The 11,239-nt window shown below is 30.0% G+C and overlaps 1 pseudogene; it reads left to right on the plus strand.

Annotated features, from left to right (window-relative positions):
* Positions 1-2,052: 2,052 nt before the first annotated feature.
* Positions 2,053-7,986, plus strand: LOC145030488 (nudix hydrolase 3-like; annotated as a pseudogene).
* Positions 7,987-11,239: the final 3,253 nt, after the last annotated feature.

Consider the following 11,239-nt stretch of genomic DNA (forward strand, 5'->3'; position numbering starts at 1 on the left):
GATAGTAAATGAGCTTCTTAACGAGCTCGAACTGAGCTTTAACTTATTTAGGTATGTTAGACAAAAAACAAGTCGGGCCTAAACCTGAGCCGAGCTTGTATATTTCTTTACGAGCTCGAGCCGAGATCAATATAAGAAAGCTTGAATCGAGCCGAACTCGAACGCAAGCCTCATATAACTTAAACGAGCACAAGCCGACCAAACTCAAGCTCGGCTTGGCTCGTTTGTAGCACTACACATAGCTTATCAACAAAATTGTCATTGCAACTTTATAATTATTTAGCTAACTAGATAACCGACTTATTATCATGTAACTACTTAAAGAACATGATTTATCGACGTGCAATTTGACTTCTTCATATCATAATTGCCAACTTTGAGTTTTGAATATCATATCTATTGAGAATTGACTTACAAGGAAAAAAATCAGAAAAAATTCCCTAAAGAAAATAGTCACGCCCAGACTTTATGCAAAGCCTAAAAGTTGCTTTCTTTCCCTTGTCACACAGGATTTAAAAAAAAAAAAAAAAAAAAAAAAAAAAAAAAAAAAAAAAACCTTGTTTTTAAAAGATGGCATGAAAAAAGCGATAGCATGATATTGTTTTTTAATTGTTGGATAAAAATATCAAAGCTAATAATTTAATATAAGATAAAATTGTGTACGATTGTTATGCATCAAATCTAAATCGTTTCAATATATATATATATATATATATATATATATATATATATATATATATATATATATATATATATATATATATATATATATATATATATATATTAGATCAAAATAATAGAAGACTATGATCATTTGTGGCATTTTTGTAAATACTTGAAAAAAATTAACACGGGAGCATTGATAATTAAATGATTCGGGGGCATTTTAGTGATGATTACCCTCAATCAGGTAAACCCCGTCCATATATATATATATATATATATATATATATATATATATATATATATATATATATATAGATAGATAGATAGATAGATCCGGTAAGAATTTTTTTTTATAGGAAGGTAAGAAGTTTTTATTCTACATATTTTTTTGACGAACAAAATAAATGAATCACTAGATGATTCATTTGTAAGATGATTTATAAGAAAAAAATTCTCAAAAAAACATCTTTATGATTCATTTTTAAGTAAATTAAGAAAAAATTTATTTTTATGATAATTTTAGTGAATAACAACCAAATCATTGTATAAATGAATCATCGAGATGTTTTTTTGAGAATTTTTTCTTGTGAATCATCTTACAAATGAATCATCTAATGATTCATTTTGTTTGTTCGCGAAAAAAATATGTAGAAAAAAAAAAAATTTCTTACCTTCCTACCAAAAATTTCCTTCTTATTTAATCTTGACTATATATATATATATATATATATATATATATATATATATATATATATATATATATATATATATATATATATATATATATATATCATCCCACCTCCTACCATCACATCGCCTCCAAAGACGACCCTCGCTCATGTTCTTCCTCATCGTCGTTATATTTTGTCGTCGTTAATCTAGCAATTGGAATCGATTCCTCGCATGGATCTTATGAGTATCATTAGGAAATGCTTGATAATCTCCAAACTGCCATGGATAACGCCAATATTCTCTGTCTAGTTATGCTCGATACCAAAGTAAGTCGTCTCTATTCTCTACTAGATCTCCACTAATCGATCGATTGTTTGCAATCTGTTTTTTTGCATCATCTACACAGTAATGTCTAATTCTTTTAAGTGTTTATGCATCTGATATGGATCTAATTTTGACTTCAGTGGTAAAATTGAATACTTCTGATATTAGTTCTATCACTAAATGGTGTTCAAAAGTATAATCTAGTTCCCAATTATGTTGGGAGGTTGTCTTTTTCATTATCATTTATGATCACATATAGTGCTTCTTAATTTGAAGCATATCTTCAAAAGTTGCTCGTGGTCATTGAGATTGTGACCTAAATCTAATCTTGATACACACCTGTGCTATTCTATTTCATGTTCAAAGCCATTTCATGTTCTACAATCACTAATGCTACTGGTGTTTGCTTCGCAGTTGCAGAAACCGTCGTATGCAAACACCGCATCGTATCCAAACCCAAGTCAGATTACATATTTCTTTTCTACAGTTATTTGATTTCATAACCGTTTTCATATTCTAGTTGGACTACATTTGAAAAGGGTTCTTTAATATATGTTTCTAGGGCTTTCTTGATCATACTAGAACTCCTAGGGGGTGTTTGGATACGTGTCAAAACTTTAAACTTATTATTGTGATTTGAATTTCAATATCAATGTTAGAGTGTTCGGGAAATTGATTATGATTCCGATTGTTGATTAGCTAAGGTCAAAATAATCAGATGTTGAGATTAATTTGAAATCACCCAGCCATCCCTCTAAGTCACAATTACTGTTTAATCTACCTTGTACAGAGGAGTTGTTCACAAAGATGGGGATTACCACCGAGCTTTTCATGTGTGGATTTTTGTTGAAAGTACACAAGAACTTCTTCCACAACGACGAGCTGATTGCAAGGATTCATGGCCTGGATTATGGGATATCTCTAGTGTTGGTCATATATCTGCTGGGGATTCATCCCTTATCACTGTTAGGTAAATTATTGAACTCTCATGGAAGAAAATTTTGGATCTAATCATGGATATAAGTAACTAATTCATTGTTATATGTTTATTGTTTACAGGAGAGAGCTTCAAGAAGAGCTTGGTCTGACACTCCCAAATGATGCCTTTGAATTACTTTTTGTTTTCCTGCAATAGAGGTAGACTTTACTTTCTTATTAACATGTTTTTCATTAAGCTACAATGATTAAATGTTTTGATTTCCATTCCATGACTTGCTATTATTGTAAATTTGTAATGAATTCGATGATGTTTATCTCGTTACAATAGTATCCCCAATTCCCTTGGAGGCTTTTACTCTTCCGGTGATGTATAATTAAATCATTTTTTATTTTGAGAATATATACCAAACTTTTATAAAGTTGTTATTGAAAATTTGAAATATAAAGATGTGCTTGTTCTTTTTCTTTCAGGAATCTGAAGTTTCTGCTGTTAAGTATATCTCCATTGAGGAGTATAAGCAGGCCCTTGCTAAAGAAGATCTTAGGTATGTTCCGTACAGTCTAGAGGGGCAATATGGTCAACTTTTTGACATAATTATGAAAAGGTACCATTGCAATGTGGAAGCACCGAGTTTGGATTTTCAAAAGAAGCTCAATCGTTATGCTCCTATCTCACTTACTTCAGAGGTTTCATAATTGTATTCTCACTTTAGCATCAACTTTACTACAATATGAACTATTTTTTTTTTAAATATGCATCTTTATTCTTTTTCCACAGTTGACCGGTTTGACCAAGGATGAAAAGGAAGCATTAGTGTTACTCATTCATGCTGCAAGAATGATGAATGATATTTTCCACCAACAGGTTTTGTTTAACAATCCATCTCTAAGAGAATGGTTAAAGGGGAATGCTCATAAGTCTCATTTTGAAAAATTGAAATGGAGTTATTATTCAATAAACAAAAGCCCATGGTAAGACCCTATTCTGCAAATACCTTACAAGACCACTCATCATATCTTTGGTATTTGTGTAAATTAAGGTTGTTTGGTTTTGTAGGTCTTGCCTTGATGAAAATGAAGCATTTTTGACGACTGTAGACTCTGCAATCAAATTACTTTCAGAATCAACAAAGTCGATTTTAGGTTGGAATGGAATTGAATACAAGGCTGCCTTTCCCATGAAGAAACCATATGGTTCTAATTTCTAACCCTCAGACATGGATAAAATGGTAAAGTTTTTTATTTTTACAAGTGGCAAAATTGTAGATTATTTCTTGTTGACTCAGGTGAGACAAAAATACAAATTTTCCCCAACAAGAAGGTGTGAAAAAGGTGATAAATTTCATTTCTCCAATTGCAGGTGACCATGCTACAAGGATATTTAACCCTAGAGATGTAACATCAAACTACAAAATAAAACAGGTAATAAAAAATCATTTCCCCTTTTATTTAAAAAAAATCGTTATAAATCTATAGTTATTCACATTACTAATCACATGTTATTAGTAATGTGAATCGTTATGGTACTGTGTATTATTCATCACATGTTATTCATATGTTATTCGCATATGAATCACATGTAATTCATATATGAATTAGATTTGATTCACATGTAATTTACATATGAATTACATGTGATTCACATGTAAATCACATATGAATTACATGTGATTCACATGTAAATCACATATGTATTATATGTGATTCACATGTAAATCACATATCAATTACATGTGATTCACATGTAAATCACAAGTGAATCACATATGAATTACGTCTATATACACATATGAATTTTATGTAAGTGTTGTTCTTTAATGAAGCATTCTTGCCAAAGAGTTGATGAAGCATTCGTTAAATTTTATTTTTCTAATTGCAGGTGACCATGCTACAAGGATATTTAACCCTAGAGCTGTAACATCAGGCTACAAAACAAAACAGGTAATAAAAAATCATTTCCCCTTTTATTTAAAAAAAAAATCGTTATGAATCTATAGTTATTCACATTACTAATCACATGTTATTAGTATTGTGAATCGTTATGGCTCTATGTATTGTTAATCACATGTTATTCACATATGAATCACATGTAATTCACATATAAATTACATGCGATTCACATGTAAATCATATATGTGTTATATGTGATTCACATGTAAATAACATGTAATTTACATATTAATCACATGTAATTCACATATAAATCACAAGTGAATCACATATCAATTACATGTGATTCAGATGTAAATCACAAGTGAATTACATGTGATTTAATGAAGTATTCGTTAAATTTCATTTTTCCAATTGCAGGTGACCATGATGCAAGGATATTTAACCATGGAGCTGTAACATTAGGCTACAAAACACAACATGTAATAAAAAAATCATTTCCCCTTTTATTTTAAAAAACAATCGTTATCAATCTAAAGTTATTCACATTACTAATCACATGTTATTAGTAATGTGAATCGTGATGATACTGTGTATTATTAATCACATGGTATTCACATATGAATCACATGTAATTCATATATTAATTAGATTTGATTCACATAATTTACATATGAATTATATGTGATTCACATGTAAATCACAAATGAATTACATATGATTCACATGTAAATCACATATATGTTATACGTGATTCACATGTAAATTACATGTAATTCACATATTAATCGCAAGTGAATCACATATCAATTACATGTGATATGTAAATCACAAGTGAATCACATATGACTTACGTCTATATGCACACATGCATTTTGTGTAAGTGTTCTTCATTAATTATTTTTTTTAATTTTCTTGTGAATTTAATAGTTAAATCTTAAAAGATAGAATCACATGTTAATATCACATTATATAATAACATGTGAATCTTACATGATATATACATGTGAATCTTTGTATTTTTTTTATATTTTATTTTGTATCGAATAAAATAATTGTATTATGTTTATAAATTGATTAATAAAAATGAGATTTTTTATAATTTACATATGAGTATTATAGTATAACAAATATGCATATATGCATTTGAAAAAATATGCATATACACCTAAAACGTTGATTTTTTATTAAAAAAATGCAGTTTTAAAAAAAATGCATTTTTTTATAAAAATCGTAGGTTTTTTTTCTATAAAAGATGCAATTTTTTCTAGAAAAAATGCAGTTTTTTTGAAAAAAAAAATGCAGTTTTTAAAAAAAATATTTTTTTTTTCATTTTTTAAAAAAATTCATGTTTTTTGAAAACAATAAAAAAAATCTCAAATTTTTAAAAAAATCAAAAATTATTATTATTTTTTTTAAAATAATCTGAAATTTTTAGTTATTTTGTTAATTTTTAGACATTTATGTTAATATATTAAATAACACAAAAAAATTACACATTAAATGAGATTGGTAAGATGATGATCATATCCTTAATGAATTACTTTTGATCCTACACTCCACTTTTAGTTCTCGGGTTCTTAAGAAACTTTGAGTTCTCAACCGATTTCAACCATATATATATATATATATATATATATATATATATATATATATATATATATATATATATATATATATATATATATATATATATAAGATAACCATCTTTATAAATAGTGAACCTGTGTACTTTTTGGCAAGAATAGCCCATGGATGTGCTTTTCCATTTTGTTTTTGTACATGTGCATTTTATGGAAATATTTACATTCTTTTATACACGTGTTGATCATCATTTGGGTTTATCCGCTTCCGGATCCTTCCCACCGCGCCCTTATCCTATATCTTCCGATTCCAGCTCCATCCCCTATCCCCTTTGATTTCTTCGAAATTTCAGATGAGCATCAGACACCTTACCTCCATGGTAACCGCCCCATCACTGTTCCCTCGCCCAATCAGATACGCTTGCTTCCACCACTTTCTATTTGTTTCAGTCTTTTGGAGACGATCAGTCTCCAGTTCCACCGCCTTTCACCGATTGTGTTCCCCTCCTCTTCTCCTCTCTCTCTCTCTCTCTCTCACCCTAAATTCGGATGGTGACCCATTTTCTCCTATATCCACCATCACCTGCTTTTGCTAATATCCAACTCCGACCTCTCATAAACGCAAATGGCAAAGATCTGTGTTCTTCAGCCACGAGATGCACCGACTCAAAGTTCCAATAGCATTGCTCCAGATACCCACCGCCTTCCTCTTACGGTTTCATCCCAATCGTCTTTTCTCCACCGCCTGCTCACCTGATATCTATGTGTCCACCGCTAACTTCCAACATACAGTTCATTTTTTTTCTTTCCCCTCTCTCATGCTTTCCACAGTTTATCCTTTCAGATCCTTAATGTACCCACCTTTGTAAGCAACGCCTTCTTACCCTTAGCATCACCAAACAAAACTTGCGTGGATGATCCGCCGAAACGAACAGGTAAATCCCACTGACCTCACTGCATCATCTTTTCGTTTGTAGACCCCTCATACTTCAGATGCTTCGTCATGTTACTGTTCTCGATTTTTGGTGGCCATATTAACTTAATTTGTATTTCAGGTTTATGCGTTAATTTTTCTACGCCTTTTTAGTACCGGTGCAATTCTTGAGGATCAATGGTACTACCAAATCCAGTGACAGATTAAAGATTGTTGATGTTAGTGACTTTTTTATTTTATTTTATTCAGTTTGACAAAGATATGACTTTTATGATACAAATATACAAAGGGGGTTTATTCAGAAGTGTTGCTGAACACAAAGAGCAAATTCGGTATTTCAGTCAACAAGTGAGCATTTTTTTTTTCTCGATTAATACATTATGGAAAATGATATATATATATATATATATATATATATATATATATATATATATATATATATATATATATATATTTGTGTTTTGTTATTTCAAGATCTTAGGGAGCTTTTCAGTATCCCAAAATAGGTTTTTGATGTTTCTTTAACTCAACAATAGTTACATGAAGAGCATGATTGTGAACACAAAATGTTTGTGCTATGTAATTCATTCAAAATAAGGTTTTTTTAATGTGATTTGAATTATTAAATTTCTTCAAAACAATTTCTTTTGTTATAGGGATGCATCTCTTAAATATCACACAAAGTTTTTTGAGTCTCTTGGTATAGCTGGAATTAGTAACCACAATTTGCTTTTCTCAAAAACTGCTCCATTCCCTGTTATGCAAGATGAAGAATTAACAAGGTGATCTATCCTTTTTACCCTTCAAGGGCATTTAGTAAATTCACATTTTTTATTTTTTGTTTAAGTTCTCTGAATTGTTTTTTGGATTAGGCAATCAACTTACGTGGGAAACTCATCTTCTTACAACTCACGTGAACAAAACATGGATGTGTATGTATTCTTAAAATCTCAATCTTCTATTTATTTTATAAAATAAATACTATTTACCAAAATGTATCTGAAAACTGCCCCTACATTCTATTTTTATAGTTATAAATTTTTAATTATAACATTTTTGGATCAAACTGACCCCCTGCATTTTTATAGTTAAAAATTTTGATTTTAAGATTATTGGATCAAAATGCCCCTGCATATTGTTTTTAAACTTAAAAAAAAAAAATTTTTTTAACAGTTTTAGACCAAAGTGCCACTGCATACTAATTTTATAGTTTTTTTATTATTATTATTTTACCAGTTTTGGATGAAACTGCCCTTGCATAATGTTTTTAACAATTTTGGATGACACAGCTATTGCATACCGTTTTTATAGTTAATATTTTTTTGATTAACGGTTTTGAACTCAAATTTTTGTTGAATATATTTAAGTAGTAAATTGAGTAAATAGTAATATACTTTGCATTTTGTTTTTATTCCTTTGCCAACATTGGATAATAATATGCTGAAATCGTCTCTGAATTATTGAATTATAAATGTGATAGAAATCCGGTTTCATTTTTTTTACGGCAAATAGGATGCTAATAATTTTCTTTGTGTTTTTCTATATCAAATTTGAAAGTACATTCTATGTTCTGTGGACGTAATGAGATTTTTGTTATGCTAAAAAAGTTTGCTCCTAATTAATTAGATTTTTGTTATGCTAAAAAAGTTTGCTCCTAATTAATTCCTCTTTACTATACAAAACTAATAAAAATCATATCAGAGTAAAGTGGATACTTTGATTTGCATATTGTGGAAACATGTACTAGGTATAAAATGAATGATTGCTAGAAATATGTACCGGGCATAAAATCATGTGCTTAAGTGAATTACATAAAATTAGTATTTAGTTGTCGTTCTTTACAATTAAGTTGGTAAAATACATTTTAAAAACTTTTAGTTGGATCATTTAAAATGTCTAATTAACCATATGAGAAATTTGATTTACTTGATTACCTCATACTATATCCATAATAATATCAAATACGAGTATGTGTGATAAAGATGAATATTTAGAATTTCATAAAAAACAGAGGAAAAGAACTCTAATATATTGAAAATCGAACCTAATTTTTTATTTTCTGGATTAAAATTGTCTGATTTTATCAGAAAAAAAATACATATAGTTTTTGTTATCGTTGACAATTTTGTAACTAAACTACCCTTATATAAAGTTATTTTGTTCATATTTCAATTTTACTGTAAAACATATCGCATGAGAACCCACAATGCGAGGTTCCCTACCTAGTTTGATTTAAACGTTAAGACCCAAAAAACTTATCAAATTTTAAGTGAATAAAGACGGCTTTTGAGTTTTGACTAGGTCCAAGTCTTACTCCCAAAAGTATTCGTTTAGGTCAAACATATTCCTATAGTAATTTATTTTATTTAATTGCTAAAAACCCAGGTCCCCCAATTTTGGAACGGACCACTCATATTCCAAAAGTCAATCAATAAACCAATATCCCAACGAGGTTACCATTGTTTAATATATTATTGAAAAATTGAGTAATTTAATATTTTTAAAATAAATGATCAATTTTTTTTTTTTTTTTTTTAAAAATAATCATATTCTCTAGACCACATTGTTTTGGAGCGTTCTCCGGAATTTCAGAGTATGGTTCCAGAATACAGTTTTCTAGATTTTTTTTTTTTTTTTACATATAATATGTGGTTTTTCTTTTAGAGTACGTTTTGGTTTTATATAATATATAAGTTTTGCTTTTATAAAATATATTTCTATTGGTTTTATCAAATATAGAATGCAATTAAAATCAACAAACAACTAATAAATACATAAACTAAATAAATGATGTTTCTGTAGGTCATATTACAATTACGATGTTTAAAAATATATTTGTCTTTGTATCCCAAAAAATTTCAGCTAGTTGTTTTTTATAACCCAAAGCCCATGGACCAGTTTTACCCTCCATAGAAATCGATTTCCCGGTGATCAATATCTCTAGGAACCAACACAAAAACACCCTACAATCCCCTCTGCTATCAATTTGTTGTAGTATGTCTGGGGTCTTTTCCAGTGTCATCTTGAAGCTCTCAAGCGGGATTGAATTAGTTGGTTTGGTACCCCGATAGTTGACTCCCACTAACAGTTTGTGAATGCGGGTCGTCATACCTATAAACCAATCCCCAATTTATGAATAAAAGTCCCCTTCCAATGACTATTGTATATAGTTATTTTGAATGTCTTCACATCCAAAGAACTCAAAGACCATGGAGCTTGTGGTATATTGATTAGGATATAAAGCTACAAAAAAAAGGTTATAAATAATTAATTAGTATATAAATACTCAAGTAATGTGATTCAAAAAAATATATATTGTATCACACTTTGCCCAAGCTGGGTAAATGGATCCGTCACCATGTCACTCCAGTCATATGTATCAGTGTTGAAAGCTGACGACACACCTCTCCACCGAGCATCATCCACTCTACGCTCTAGCAGTAATGAGATCCACATCAGGGGGTGCTACCAATTATTATTTTTTTGCAGTAAAGTAAGTATTGTTATTAGAAGTGTAGTATGTAATAAGAAAATAATTATATTACTTATATCACATGACAATCATCCTCCATGACTATCCGCATATAATCGTGTCCAAAACTCAAGCATAGCAAAATCGATCAAATAATTGTGAACAAACAACAACGAATGGTAGGATCTACAAGATTGTCCAACAGTGCTGGTTGTTGTCGTGTAACACATTTCCTCTTCATTTGTATCCATGACGACTTATACCATATGGACATGACCTTTTGGTGTTTAGAACGCCTAAAAGGTTCTTGTGTCAATGTTTTGTATTCATCCCGCGAAATCTTTATTACATCCGACGAGCGAATAATCGTAGATGGCTGCTCAGGTTCGACATTCAATGGCAGTTCAGGGATGTCATTTAGTGGTTGTTCATGGATGAAATTCAACAGCTTTTCGGGGGTGCTTAATATATAATCATGCTCCCATAACTTATTGTCATTGTGTATCCTTGTACGGGTTAATAATGTATACTTGTAAATGATGCAAAAACATAATAACCATAAATGATGAATAATTAAAAATATACCTCCACCCCTTCAAGGTACCAACATCATCTCCAAGAGTCTTATTGATAAGTTCTAGAACCATGGCTAAAGTAACCTAATGCTCTGATAAACGATCCTCCTGAGACCTCAACTGCCAGTGACATTCACATACCTCATTTTTCAATTGACCGACCTCATTCTGTAAGTCACTAATA

This window comes from Lactuca saligna, chromosome 2 (assembly GCF_052625555.1).
Source record: "Lactuca saligna cultivar CGN05327 chromosome 2, ASM5262555v1, whole genome shotgun sequence".
Lineage (NCBI taxonomy): Eukaryota > Viridiplantae > Streptophyta > Magnoliopsida > Asterales > Asteraceae > Lactuca > Lactuca saligna.